Source organism: Hemiscyllium ocellatum, chromosome 47, assembly GCF_020745735.1.
Source record: "Hemiscyllium ocellatum isolate sHemOce1 chromosome 47, sHemOce1.pat.X.cur, whole genome shotgun sequence".
In the NCBI taxonomy this organism is placed as follows: domain Eukaryota; kingdom Metazoa; phylum Chordata; class Chondrichthyes; order Orectolobiformes; family Hemiscylliidae; genus Hemiscyllium; species Hemiscyllium ocellatum.
The window spans coordinates 5,995,461-6,010,826 of NC_083447.1; the positions used below are offsets into that span (position 1 = coordinate 5,995,461).

The window sequence follows — 15,366 nt, forward strand, 5'->3', positions numbered from 1 at the left end:
ATTATGGCTGATCTTCCCAAGCCTCAATTCCTTTCCCGTGCCAACTCCTTGTATCCCTTAGCTCCGTGCTATGTCAAAAAAAAATCTACCTCCTTCTCCTTTAAATCCCTTCAGTGATCTAGCCTCCACACCTGTCTGGGGTAGAGGAGTCAACATGTTCAGTACCCTCTTGGAGATGAAATTCGGTCCCCTCTCAGATGAGTGTCCTGTTACTCTGTAATGTCCTCCCTCCCTCTCTTGTGACGCTCCTTGAATGTTGCCCCTTTGGGTCACCTTTCCTGCCGGAACCGGTTAAAATTCCTGCAAAAGTGACGGTTCACTCAGTTAAAGGTGCTATCCGAATGCAGGCGGTTTGTTGGGAAGAGGTCAGGAGGCCCTGTCAGATGAAGTATGATGAGCTGCAGAGTGTCAGTGCAGGATGGTCTCTGACAGACATCACAGGGCCAAGGTGTGGCACCCTGATGAACAAGCTGATCTAGTTTTTTTTCACACCGAGGATGTTAGCGATGACTGCACACCCATATGTAATGAGAGACACTGCGTGCATTAAATATGGGTGTGCAATCATCGCAAACATCCTCGGTGTGACAAAAAATAGATCAGCTTGTTCATCAGGGTCCCACACCTTCGCCCTGTGATGTCTGTCAGAGACCATCCTGCATTGACGGCTTTTAATAGGGGGAACGTAACCAAACCAGTGACTCAATTCCTAAGCTGTGTAATTGAAAGCTAGTCTCGGTGAGAAACTGTCATCAACTGTGAAAACCCATCTGGGTTACTGATGTCACTTTATGGAGGACGGTTTCCTGTCCTAACCCAGTCAGGGTCTACATGTGACCCCAAATCTGATTGGCGGTTAACTGCCCTCTGAAATGGCTGAGCAACTATGTGAGGGCAATTAGGGACGGGCAGTGAAATACCTCCACAAAGGCTGGTATTCCATCACCAAGTCACCTTTCGTTTACACATGCATAGTACATGCCACTGACCCAGCTTGCTCAGAACCAGCCCCTGGAGGGTACAGAAGCCCTGACACTCTTGCTTTTTTTTAAAAAACAAGGGTGTAAATCTTTATTCATTTTCCACCACCAGGAAGAAAGGAAACACCCGAGTGGCCAGTGACAAGCAGTGCCCTTCTCAAAGGGCAATGCTGCGTGATTAAACAGAAGGAGAGGCCAGGGATTAAATCAAAATAGAGTTGGAGGGGGAAATAATATACTCCACTCCCTGCGGCGCCCACCTCTCCCTGAATAACTCCAGGGTGTCGGTAGATACCGCGTGCTCCTTCTCCAGAGACACCCGGCTCTAAAGTAACCATGCAAGAGGGACAGGCAGTCAGCTACACACCTGTTTCTCTGTGTCAGCCACAACTCCCTGATTGGACCAGGTTAACAGCCCCAATCAGGGAACTCATATTCAACAAGATCCAACAGGCCGGCATTGTTCCAGTCACTCCAGGCAGCAAAGGCTGGTCTTCACCTGCATCCCTTGAAATAGTAACAACCCAACTATGATTTGGATTTGCATAAAGGAGGAATGGTTAGTAAGTTTGTGGATGACAGCAAAAGAGGTGGTGTAGAAATCCTAGAATGCCTAATGTGGAAACAGGCCCTTCTGCCCAACAAGTCCACACTGACCCTCTGAAGAGTAACCCACCCAGACCCACTCCTCTACCCTATTACTCTACATTTACCCCTGACGAATGCAAGTAACCTACACATCCCTGAACACTAATGGGCAATTTAGCATGGCCAATCCACCCTAACCTGCACACTTTTGGACCGTGGGAGAAAACTGGAACAAACCCACACAGACATGAGGGAATGTGCAAACTCCAGACAGTCAACTGAGGCTGGAATCGAACCCAGGTCCCTGATGCTGTGAGGCTGTAGTGCTAATCACTGAGCTACCATACCACCCATACAAGCGCTGGCAAATGGGACTCGATTAGGTGAGGATAACTGGTCGGCATGGATGTGTGGGACTGAGGGGTCTGTTTCCATGTTGTACATCACTATGGCTCTAGTGGACAGTGAAGAGGATTATCTCAGAGTACAACGAGACCTTGATCAACTGGGCCAGTGGGCCAAGGAATGGCAAATAGAGCTTAATTTAGATAACCATAAGGTGTTGCATTTTGGTAAGGCAAATCAGGGCAGGACTTATACAACAAATGGTAGAGCCCTAGAGAGTGTTATCGGACCCTAGGGATGCAGTATGGAGTTCCTTGAGTGTGGCGTCACTGATCCACAGGTGAAGAAGGCAGTTGGCTTGCTATGGTTGGTCAGCATTGAGTACAGGTACCTGGGACGTCATGTCACAGCTGTAAGAGATATTGGTGAGGCCACATTGGTGCTGCATACTTTTCTGGTTTCCCCGGTACAGGGAGGATGTTAGTAAACTGGAAAGGATTCAACAATGATTTATAAGAATGTTACCAAGGGTGGAGGGTTTGAGTTATACAGAGAGGCTGGACAGGCTGGGACATTTTACCTGGAGCGTAGGAGGCTGAGGGGTGACCTTATAAAATCATGAGGAGCATGGATAGCCAAGGTCTTTTCCCTAGGAGAGGTGACTCCAAAACTAGAGGGCATAGGTTCAAGGTGCGAGGGGAAAGATTTAAAAGGGACCTGAGAGGCAACTGTTTCACACAGAGGGTGGCGCATATTTTACAAAGTGTATTCATTTGGTGGGATGTGGGCATTGCTGGCATTTATTACCCATCCCTAATTGCCCCTTGAGAAGGTGGGGGTGAGCTGCCTTCTTGAGCTGCTGCAGTCCATGTGCTGTGGGTTGACCCACAATGCCCTGAGGGAGGGAATTCCAGGATTCTGACCCAGAGACATTGAAGGAACAGCGATATACTTCCAAGTCAGGATGGTGAGTGGAGGGGAACTTGCAGGGGTTGGTATTCCCATCTATCTGCTGCCCCTTGTCCTTCTAGATGGAAGTGGCCGTGGGTTTGGAATGGACTGTCAGAGGAAGTGGTTCAGTTACAATGTTTAAAAGACATTTGGACAGGTATGTGGATAGGAAAGGTTGAGAGGGATTTGGACTAAACACAGGCAAATAGGACTAATTTGATTAAGGAAAAAAATGTGATGGGAAAGGATAGACCAGATCTGAAAACTGAAGTTCTAAATTTGGAAGAAGGCCAATTTTGACGGTTTTCTACAAGTACCTTCAAAAGCTGATTGGGCACAGCTGTTCGCAGGTAAAGGGACGGCTGGAAAATGGGAAGCCTTCAGAAATGAGGTAATGAGAGTCCCAAGACAGTATGCAGTATTCCTGTCAGAATGAAAGGAAAAAGTGAGGTCTGCAGATGCTGGAGATCAGAGCTGAAAATGTGTTGCTGGTTAAAGCACAGCAGGTCAGGCAGCATCCAAGGAACAGGAAATTTGACGTTTCGGGCCAGAGCCCTTCATCAGGCCCTGTTCCCTGGATGCTGCCTAACCTGCTGTGCTTTAACCAGCAACACATTTTCAGGATGAAAGGAAAGACTGGTAGGTGTAGGGAATCCTGGATAACCTGAGAAAGTGAGGGTTCGGTTAAGAAAAAGAAGGAAACAATGTCAGGAATAGACAGGATCCTTAGAAAAGTATAAAGAGGGGAATCAGGAGGGCAAAAAGGGGACATGAAATAACTTTGGCAAATAGGGTTAAGGAGAATCCAAAGGATTTTTACAAAAACATTAAGGACTAAAGGGTAACTAGGAAGAGAATAGGGCCCCTCAAAGATCAGCAAGGCGGCCTTTGTGTGGAGCTGGAGGAGATGGGGGAGATACTGAACAAGTATTTTGCATCAGTGTTTACTGTGGAGAAGGACATGGAATGTGGGAAAATAGATGGTGACATCTTGAAAAATGTCCATATGACAGAGGAGGAAGTGCTGGATGTCTTGAAATGCAAAAAAAAATGGATAAATCCCCAAGACCTGATCAAGTGTACCCTAGAACTCTGTGAGAAGCTAGAGAAGTGATTGCTGAGCCTCTTGCTGAGATATTTGTATCATCGATAGTCACAGGTGAGGTGCCGGAAGACTGGAGGTTGGCAAACCTGATGCCACTGTTTAAGAAGGGTGGTAAGGATAGGCCAGGGAACTATAGACCAGTGAGCCTGACCTCGGTGGTGGGCAAGTTGTTGGAGAGAATCCTGAGGGACAGGATGTACATGTATTTGGAAAGGCAAGGACTGATGAGGGATAGTCAACATGGCTTTGTGCGTGGGAAATCAGGTCTCACAAACTTGATTGAGTTTTTTGAAGAAGTAACAAAGAAGATTGATGAGGGTGGAGCAGTAGATGTGATCTATATGGACTTCAGATGGGCTTTCGACCAGGTTCCCCATGGGAGACTGATTAGCAAGGTTACATCTCATGGAATACAGGGAGAACTAGCCATTTGATACAAAACTGGCTCAAAGGTAGAAGACAGAGGGTGATGGTGGAGGATTGTTTTTTAGACTGGAGGCCTGTGACCAGTGGAGTGCCACAAGGATCAGTGCTGGGTCCTCTACTTTTTGTCATTTATATAAATGATTTGGATGCGAGCATAAGAGGTACAATTAGTAAGTTTACAGATGACACCAAAATTGGAGGTGTAGTGGACAGCGAAGAAGGTTACCTCAGATTACAACGGGATCTTGATCATTTGGGTCAAAGGGCTGAGAAGTGGCAGATGGAATTTAATTTAGATAAATGCGAGATGCTGCAGAACTTATACACTTAATGGTAAAGTCCTAAGAAGTGCTGCTGCACAAAGAGACTTTGGAGTGCAGGTTCATAGCTCCTTGAAAATAGAGTCTCAAGTAGATCAGAAAGTGAAAATGATGTTTGGTATGTTTTCCTTTATTGGTCTTTCTAATGAAAGCAGCCTCATGTCACACAATCTTTCCTCATAAGACTTTCCCTCCATACCAGGGAACATCCTAGTAAATCCTCTGAACTTTTTGCAATGCTTCCACATCCTTCGAGTAAAAAATGAGGTCTGCAGATGCTGGAGATCACAGCTGAAAATGTGTTGCTGGTCAAAGCACAGCAGGCCAGGCAGCATCTCAGGAATAGGGAATTCGACGTTTCGAGCATAAGCCCTTCATCCACATCCTTCCTATAATGTGGTGACCAGAACTGCACACAATACTCCAAGTGCGGCCGCACCAGAGTTTTGTACAGCTGCAGCATGACCTCATGGTTCCAAAACTCTATCCTTCTACCAATAAAAGCTAACACACTATATGCCTTCTTAACAGAGCTGAAAAATGTGTTGCTGGAAAAGCGCAGCAGGTCAGGCAGCATCCAAAGAGCAGGAGAATCGACGTTTTGGGCTCATCTGCAGTCCTCACAGCCTTCTGAACAGCCCTGTCAACATGGGTGGCAACTTTGAGGGATCTATATACATGGATACTGAGATCTCTCTGTTCATCTTCACTACCAAGAATCTTACCATTAGCCCAGTACACTGTATTCCTTCCAAAGTGAATCACCTCACGCTTCTCTGCATTAAATTCCATTTGCCACCTCTCAGCCCAGCTCGGCAGCTTCTCTGTATCCCTCTGCAACTACAACATCCTACAGCATTATCCACAAATGTACTGACCTTAGTGTCATCTGGAAATGGACTAACCCATTCTTCTATGCCCTCATCCAGGTCGTTTATAAAAATGACAAACAGCAGTGGACCCAAAACAGATTCTTGCGGTACACCACTGGTAACTGAGCTCCAGGATGAACATTTCCCATCACCCACCATCCTCTGTCTTCTTTCAGTTAGCCAATTTCTGATCCAAACCACTAAATCACCCTCAATCGCATGCCTCTGTATTTTGTGCAATAGCCTACCATGGGGAACCTTATCAAACATCTCACTGAAATCCATATACACCACATCAATGGCTTTACCCTCATCCACCTGTTTGGTCACCTTCTCAAAGAACTCAATAATGTTTGTGAGGCATGACCTACCCTTCGCAAAAAGGTGCTGACTGTCCCTAATCAACTTATTCCGATTGAGATTATTATAAATCCTCTCTCTTATAACCTTTTCCAAACTTTACCCACAACTGAAGTAAGGCTCACTGGTCTATAATTTCCAGGGTTGCCTCTACTCCCCTTCTCGAACAGGGGAACAACATTTACTATGTTCCAGTCTTCTAGTATTATCCTTGTCCTTTTCTGGTACTAATAGGCTGGGCTGTTTTTCCTGGAGCGTCAGAGGCTGAGGGGTGACCTTATAGAGGTTTATAAAATCATGAGGGGCATGGATAGAGTAAATAGACAAGGTCTTTTCCCTGGAGTGGGGGAGTCCAGAACTAGAGGGCATAGGTTTAGGTTGAGAGAGGAAAGATCTAAAAGGGACCTAAGGGGCAACTTTTTCACACAGAGGGTGGTACGTGTATGGAATTAGATGCCAGAGGAAGTGGTGGAGGCTGATTAGATTAGATTACTTACAGTGTGGAAACAGGCCCTTCGGCCCAACGGGTAAGTGTAAGGGTATGGGTGGGTTGCGCTTCGGCGGGTCGGTGTGGACTTGTTGGGCCGAAGGGCCTGTTTCCACACTGTAAGTAATCTAATCTAATCTAATCTAAAGTCCACACCGACCCGCCGAAGCACAACCCACCCATACCTCTACATTTGCCCCTTTACCTAACACTACGGGCAATTTAGCATGGCCAATTCACCTGACCCACACATCTTTGGACTGTGGGAGGAAACCGGAGCACCCGGAGGAAACCCACGCAGACACAGGGAGAATGTGCAAACTCCACACAGTCAGTCACCTGAGGCGGGAATTGAACCCGGGTCTCTGGAGCTGTGAGGCAACAGTGCTAACCACTGTGCCACTGTGCCGCTGGTACAATTTCAACATTTAAAAGGCATCTGGATGGGTATGTGAATAGGAAGGGTTTGGAGGGATATGGGCCAAGTGCTGGTAAATGGGACTAGATTGGGTTGGGATATCTGGTTGGCATGGACAGGTTGGACCAAAGGGTCTGTTTCCATGCTGTACATGTCTATGACTCTGTGACAATGGAGGGAGTGGACACTGGCAATTCTGAAAGTTGAGACTTTGATTCTGATGTGGAGGAGCCGGGATTGGTTGGGGGGGTGGACTGTCTATTTCAGCTGCATGACACTATAACCCTTTGCTATAAATTCTGTGTTTTATGGTCCTGTTCCACAGCTACCTGATGAAGGAGCAGCGCTCCGAAAGCTAGTGCTTCCAAATAAACCTCTTTGATTCTGGTCACTTGTCGTGAACTTCAGGGTCTCGAACGTTCCATCAGAACATACTTCCCCAAACCACCAAACAAACAAAATGCTGGTGAGAAAATAGTGAGACACCCATAGCTGCTGGGTAATCAGGAAACAGATCTCTCACTTCTTGAAAAACACGCTGATCTAATTCTTTCCACAGAAGATGCTTTCATTGAGGACACACCTGCGCCTAATGAGAGGCAGTGCCATGTATTGAAGAGACTGCTTTTAATGAGCAAAATGCCTGGAGGTGCTTCGTTGTTGGAAAATATCCAATGGGAACGTTGCCAAGGATTTGCTGCCAAGTCACAGACTCAGTGAGCGCTTGCTGGGAAGGAGAACCTTTCTCAAGTTGGTGGGAGAACATCAGAGGGGAATAGTTTTACTGAAGAGTGTTGCAGATAGTAGTCATGATTTGGAGGGGCCGGGTATTGGACTGGGGTGGACAAAGTTAAAAATCACACAACACCAGGTTATAGTCCAACAGGTTTAATTGGAAGCACACTAGCTTTCGGAGCGACGCTCCTTCATCAGTTGATCGGGAGTGGCACTCCGAAAGCTAGTGTGCTTCCAATTAAACCTGTTGGACTATAACCTGGTGTTGTGTGATTTTTAATCCAGAGAGTAGATTAGATTACTTACAGTGTGGAAACAGGCCCTTCGGCCCAACAAGTCCACACCGACCCACCGAAGTGCAACCCACCCATACCCCTACATTTACACCTTACCTAACACTACAGGCAATTTAGCATGGCCAATTCACCTGACCCGCACATCTTTGGACTATGGGAGGAAACCGGAGCACCCGGAGGAAACCCACGCAGACACGGGGAGAATGTGCAAACTCCACACAGTCAGTCGCCTGAGGCGGGAATTGAACCCAGGTCCCTGGCGCTGTGAGGCAGCAGTGCTAACCACTGTACCACCGTGCCGCCCATGAGAGTAGGGCTGTGACAGCTGAGGGTCAGTGAAAAGAAAGAGCTTCCATTGATCACGACAACCACCTGATGAAGATGTGCAGGTTAAGGTGGATTGGCCATACTAAATTAGCCCATATTATTCAGGGATGTGCAAATCTTAGCAGGACTTACACACTTAATGGTAAGGTCCTCAGGAGTGTTGCTAAACAAAGAGACCTTGGAGTGCAGGTTCGTAGCTCCTTGAAAGTGGAGTCACAGGTAGATAGGATAGTGAAGGCAGCGTTTGGTATGCTTTCCTTTATTGGTCAGAGTATTGAGTACAGGAGTTGGGAGGTCATGTTGCGGCTACACAGGACATTGGTTAGGCCACTGTTGGAATATTGCGTGTAATTCTGGTCTCCTTCCTATCGGAAAGATGTTGTGAAACTTGAAAGGGTTCAGAAAAGATTTACAAGGATGTTGCCAGGGTTGGAAGATTTGAGCTACAGGGAGAGGCTGAACAGGCTGGGGCTGTTTTCCCTGGAGCGTCAGAGGCTGAGGGGTGACCTTATAGAGGTTTATAAAATCATGACGGGCATGGATAGGATAAATAGACAAAGTCTTTTCCCTGGGTGGGGGAGTCTAGAACTAGAGGGTTTAGGTTTAGGGTGAGAGGGGAAAGGTATAAAAGAGACCTAAGGGGCAACTTTTTCACACAGAGGGTGTTGCGTGTATGGAATGAGCTGCCAGAGGAAATGGTGGAGGCATCTGGATGGGTATATGAATAGGAAGGGTTTGGAGGGATATGGGTCGGGTGCTGGCAGGTGGGACTAGATTGGGTTGGGATATCTGGTTGGCATGGGACAGGTTGGACCGGAGGGTCTGTTTCCGTGCTGTACATCTCTATGATTCTAAGGATGGGTTAGGTTTGGATGGGATGCTGTTCCAAGGGGTTGGTGGAGACTCAATGGGCCAAATGGCCTGATTTCACACGATAGGGATTCTATAATTTTATTTTCTATCTCCCCAGCTGTGATCATTCTCCCCAGGATTTGCTGAGCTAAAAGCTTCTGGAGATTAATCTCCAGTTCCTGGGGTTTGGGAAGTGGTGGAGACTGAAGGGACTGGAAGTTTAAAAATATGAAGTATATTTTTCATTGAGAGGAGCAAGTTTTCAAAAGGACATTGGGGGCAATGTTCTCACAGAGTGGTTCTTGTGTAGAATAAACTTCCAGAGGAAGTGGTGGATGCGGTACGATTACATTTAAAAGACATTTGGATAATGACATGGATAGACAATAGACAATAGGTACAGGAGTAGGCCATTCAGCCCTTTGATAGGAAAGGGTTTGGAGGGATATGGACCAAGAGCAGACAGGTGGGACAAGTTTAGTTTGGGATTATGGTTGGCATGGACTGGTTGGACCAAAGGGTCTGTTTCCATGCTGCATGACTCTGACTAAACCCTGAAGTGAGGCCACTGATCTGTCAATGTTCCTTCGCCATGGTTTCACTCTGTGATTGTGACACCAGGGAGTTCTATCACCAACTGCCCCCTGTGTTTATTTGTGCTGGAACGTTCTTTCACCAGCATATCTCCTTTATATTTATCACCTTTGAGCTGTTTTGGGAGTGGCTGAATGATTGGTACAAAGTGATACTCACCTTCTATTCTGTTTTGCGCTGGATTGAGTGGATTCTTTTAACAATAACTCACACATCCAACCCTGTGGGTTTGTATAGATGAGATCTTCATTGTATTCCAATTGCTGTCCACACCCATGGAGAAATAATTTCAGTGAATTCTTTTTATGTCACCAAGAGTTTAATTTATTTATTTATGTCGGAACATTACCAAATTATGTTTGAGGAGGCGTTAATGGCTCTGCCTTCAGCTGCCCCAGCCTTCAGGCCTGGAATTCACTCCTGAAGTGATAATCTAAAACTATAGGCTGTCATATAGGACGGAGATCGTGAAGGATTCTTCATTTGGATGGCCTCCGTCACAACCCCAGCGGGCTGGGCCATTTGATATATTCAAGGCCACGACAGACAGCTAGATTCTTGAGCTGTGGGGGAGTGGAGGGGTCAGGTAGGAAAACAGAGTTATACAGTCATAGAGTTATACAGTTCGGAAACAGACCCTTCGATCTAACTTGTCCACGCTGACCAGACATTCTAAACCCATTTGGGCCCATTTGCCAGCGTTTGGCCCATATCCCTTTGAAACCCTTTCTATTCATATACCCATCCAGATGCCTTTTAAATGCTGTAATTGTACCAGCCTCCACCACTTCCTCTGGCAGCTCATTCCATACACGGACCACCCTCTGCGTGAAAAAGTTTCCCCTGGTCTCTTTTAAACCTTTCCCCTCTCAAATTAAACCTATGCCCTCTAGGTCAAAATCAGATTGTCTGTGATCCACAACTTGAAGTGGTGATTGCCTAATAGTATTATCACTAGGCAGTGACCCTGGTCATGTTCTGATTGCCTGAATTCAATAAAGATCTGGAATGATGAGTCATATGACCACCATGAATCAACTGTTGGTGGAGAAACCCTTCTGGGTCACTATAGACTCCCTACAATGTAAAAACAGGCCCTTCGGCCCAACATGTCCATACCAACCCTCTGAAGAGTAATCCATCCAGACCCACTCCCCTACCCTATTGTCCTATATTTACCCTCAACTAATGCACCTAACCTACACATCCCTGAACACTGTGGGCAATTGAGCATGGCCAATTCACCTAACCTCCACATAGAGTCATCGAGATGTACAGCATGGAAACAGACCCTTCGGTCCAACCCGGCCATGCCGACCTGATATCCCAACCCAATCTAGCACCTGGCCCATATCCCTCCAAACCCTTCCTATCCATATACCCATCCAAATGCCTCTTAAATTTTGCACTTGTAACAGCCTCCACCACTTCCTCTGGCAGCTCATTCCATACATATACCACCCTCTGTGTGAAAACGTTGCCCCTTAGGTCTTGTTTATATCTTTCCCCGCTCACCCTAAACCTATGCCCTCTAGTTCTAGACTCCCTGACCCCAGGGAAAAGTCTTTGCCTATTTACCCTATCCATGCCCCTCATAATTTTGTAAACCTCCAGAATGTCACCCCTCAGCCTCCAACACTCCAGGGAAATCAGCCCCAGCCTGTTCAGCCTCTCCCTATAGCTCACACCCTCCAACTCTGGCAACATCCTTGTGAATCTTTTTGAACCCTTTCAAGTTTCACTGCGTCTTTCCGATAGGAAAGAGACCATCTTTGGACAGTGGGAGGAAACCAGAGCAGACATGAGGAGAACGTGCAAACTCCACACAGACAGGTGCCCGAGGCTGGAATCGAACCCAGATCCCTGGCACTGTGAGTCAGCAGTGCTAACCACTGAGCTGCCCATAATGTCCAATAGGGAAGGAAATCTGCCATCCTTACCTGGTCTGGCCTACATGTAACTGCAGACCCACTGCAAAGTGGTTAACTCTTAATTGCTCTTTGAAGTGGGCAACGAACACTGGTCTAGCCTGTGATGCCCTCATCCTGTGAATGAAATTTTTAAAAACTCCTCCAGAATGGCAGTGGGCTCGATGGGCTGAATGGCCTAATCCTGTCTCATAATAACCTCTCCTCTGGTTTAAGACACTCCTTCAAACTGCTCGCAAACCTTTAGTCAAATTGTGCATAAAATAATCAATCCCACCCTCTCGTGAGGGATCTCGGGAGTGTTTTACTACATTGAAGGCGCCATAAAAATGCAGGTGGTTGTTGCTGTGAGGTAGCAGGGAGGCAGAAGTGGTGACAGATAAGTCACATTGGAGACTTAGCAGACGATTAAAATTAACAGCTGACCTCCGACGCTGAAAGGGGGAACTTTACGTTAAACTAGTGTTGAGTAATGGTGGTGAATAATAGTGAGTTTGAGCTGTTTACCATCTCACCCACTGATCACAGTCACTGGAGGGAAGCCAGTTTTTCTCAATATTGGGAGTGTCAGTAATGCAATCCTTTCCCACTCAGCATTGTTTGTGTGATTTCCAACATAGATCTGTAATCTCGCTGTGAGATTTACTTTCCTGCATTTCCTTTTCACTCTATTGAAGAGACTGAGGCCATTTGAGAGACTTGATCGAGATCCTAATATTCTCAAGAAGGTCTGAGAGGGGAGACAGAGAGATTGTTTCCACATGTGTATAAAACATAAACCAGTCACGATGAATAATAACTCCCGTTGAGAATCCCATTCACGGGATGAGGGCTGGGCCAGAATTAATTACCCATCCCTGTCTGCAGTCACATGTAGTTGAGAGTGTGGTGCTGGAAAAGCACAGCAGGTCAGGCAGCATCCGAGGGTCAGGAGAATCGATGTTTCGGGCAAAAGCCCTTCATCAGGAATGAGGCATGTGAGCCGGGGGCTGAGAGATAAATGGGAGGGGGGTGGGGAAGGTAACTGAGAACACGATAGGTAGGTGAAGGTGGGGGAGAAGGTGATAGGTCGGGGGGGGCAGGGCATGGAGCAGATAGGTAGGAAAGGTGAAGGACAGGTCGGCAGGGCGTGACGAGTTTGAGGCTCGGGACTGGGATAATGTGGGGGGAGGGGGAAATGAGGACGCTGTTGAAATCCACATTGACCCCGTGTGGTTGCAGGGTCCCAAGGTGGAATATGAGGCGTTCCTCCTCCAGGCATCGGGTGGTAAGGGTTTGGCAGTGGAGGAGGCCCAGGACCTGCGTGTCCTTGACAGAGTGGGAGGGGGAGCTGAAGTGTTCAGCCACGGGGCGTGGGGTTGGTGGGTGCGGGTGTCCCAGAGATGTTCTCTGAAACAATTCGCAAGTAGGTGTCCTGTCTCCCCGATGGTGCAAATGGAGACAGTAGATGACATTGGTAGAGGTGCGGGTGAATTTCTGATGGATGTGGAAGGATCCTTTGGCGGATCCTTCCGCATCCATCACTTTCTCCTGGAGACACGTGTAGGTCAGACCAGGTAAGGATGGCAGTCTCCTTCCCTGAAGGGCTGACAGGGAGCAAAGATTAGTGATCAACGGGTCCTTTTCGGAATGGCAGAAGGTGACCAGTGGGGTACAGTGCTGGGATCACAGCTGTTTACAATATACATTAATGATACAGATGAAGGTATTAAAAGTAATATTAGTAAATTTGCTGATGACACAAAGCTGGGGTGGCAGGGTGAAATGTGAAGAGGATGTTGTGAGAATGCAGGGTGACGTGGACAGGCTTGGTGAGTAGACAATGCATGGCAGATGCAGTTTAATGGGGATAAATGTGTGGTTATATACTTTGGTGGCAAGAACAGGAAGGCAGATTACTATCTAAATGGAGAAAGTGAGGACTGCAGATGCTGGAGATCAGACCTTAAAAAATGTGTTGCTGGAAAAGCGCAGCACGTCAGGCAGCATCAAAGGAACAGGAGATTCGACATTTTGGGCATAAGCCCTTCTTCAGGAATGAGGAGGGTGTGCCAAGCAGGCTAAGATAAAAGGTAGGGAGGAGGGACTTGGGGGAGGGGCATTGGGAACACGATAGGTAGAAGGAGGTTAAGGTGAGGGTGATAGGCAGGAGAGGGGGTGGGGGCGGAGAGGTCGGGAAGAAGATTGCAGGTTAGGAAGGCGGTGCTGAGTCCGAGGGTTGGGACTGAGATAAGGTGGGGGGAGGGGAAATGAGGAAGGTGGAGAAATCTGCATTCATCTCTTGTGGTTGGAAGGTTCCTAGGTGGAAGATGAGGCGCTCTTCCTCCAGGCGTCATGTTGTTCTGGTCAGACCCCACCACCAAGGATATATTTCCCACCCCTCCCCTATCAGCGTTCCGAAAAGACCACTCCCTCCGTGACTCCCTCGTCAGGTCCACACCCCCCGCCAACCCAACCTCCACTCCCGGCACCTTCCCCTCCAACTGCAAGAAATAAAAAACTTGCGCCCACACCTCCCCCCTCACTTCCCTCCAAGGCCCCAAGGGATCCTTCCATATCCGTCAGAAATTCACCTGTACCTCCACACACATCATTTACTGCATCCGCTGCACCCGATGTGGCCTCCTATACATTGAGGAGACAGGCCGCCTACTTGCGGAACGTTTCAGAGAACCCCTCTGGGAGACCAGGACCAATCAACCCAACCACCCCGTGGCTCAACACTTCAACTCTCCATCCCACTCCACCAAGGACATGCAGGTCCTTGGCCTCCTCCATCGCCAGACCATGGCAACACGACGCCTGGAGGAAGAGCGCCTCATCTTCCGCCTAGGAACCCTCCAACCAGAAGGGATGAATGCAGATTTCTCCAGCTTTCTCATTTCCCCTCCCCCCACCTTTTCTCAGTCCCAACCCTCAGACTCAGCACCGCCTTCTTGACCTTCAATCTTCTTCCCGACCTCTCCGCCCCCACCCCCTATCTGACCTATCACCCTCACCTTAACCTCCTTCCACCTATCGTGTTCCCAACGCCCCTCCCCCAAGTCCCTCCTCCCTACCTTTTATCTTAGCTTGCTTGGCACACCCTCCTCATTCCTGAAGAAGGGCTTATGCCTGAAACGTCGATTCTCCTGCTCCTTTGATGCTGCCTGACCTGCTGCGCTTTTCTAGCAACACATTTTTAAGCTACTATCTAAATGGAGTCAAGTTAGGTCAATGGGAAGTACAATGAGATCTAGGTGTTCTTGTACAATGAAAGCAAGCATGCAGGTACAGCAGACAGTAAAGAAGGCTAATAGCATGCTGGCCTTCATAACAAGAGGAAATGAGTATAGGAGAAAAGAGGTCCTTCTGCAGCTGTACAGGGCCCTGGTGAGACCGCACCTGGAGTACTGTGTGCAGTTTTGGTCTCCAAATTTGAGGAAGGACAAAGTTTGGGAGAAGATTTGTAGCTCGGGTGTTTGTTGTTGTCATTCTGTTCGCTGAGCTGGGAGTTTGTGTTGCAGACGTTTCGTCCCCTTTCTAGGTGACATTCTCAGTGCTTGGGAGCCTCCTGTGAAGTGCTTGAGGAAGGACATTCTGGCTATTGAGGGAGTGCAGTGTAGGTTCACAAGTTCAATTCCCAGAATGGTGGGGCTATCATATGTTGAAAGATTGGAGTGACTGGGGATTGGACACTCTGGAGGCAGAAAGCATGTTTCTGCTGATGGGTGAGTCCCGAACCAGAGGACACAGTTTAAAAATAAGGGGTAGGTCATTTAGAGCAGAGTTGAGGAGAAACG

General features: G+C 47.7%; 1 long non-coding RNA gene across 3 annotated transcripts in view; it reads right to left on the reverse strand.

Moving 5' to 3' along the window:
• Positions 1–15,366, reverse strand: part of LOC132836610 (uncharacterized) — a 36,274-nt gene that overhangs the window by 6,271 nt on the left and 14,637 nt on the right. For 2 of the 3 annotated variants that reach the window (XR_009647381.1, XR_009647383.1), the window contains exon 4: positions 10,014–10,219. The exons of the other annotated variant lie outside the window; for it this stretch is intronic. This is a non-coding gene — a long non-coding RNA (uncharacterized LOC132836610). Of the gene's footprint in view, positions 1–10,013; positions 10,220–15,366 lie in introns of those variants that run through there. 3 annotated transcript variants of the gene reach the window in all.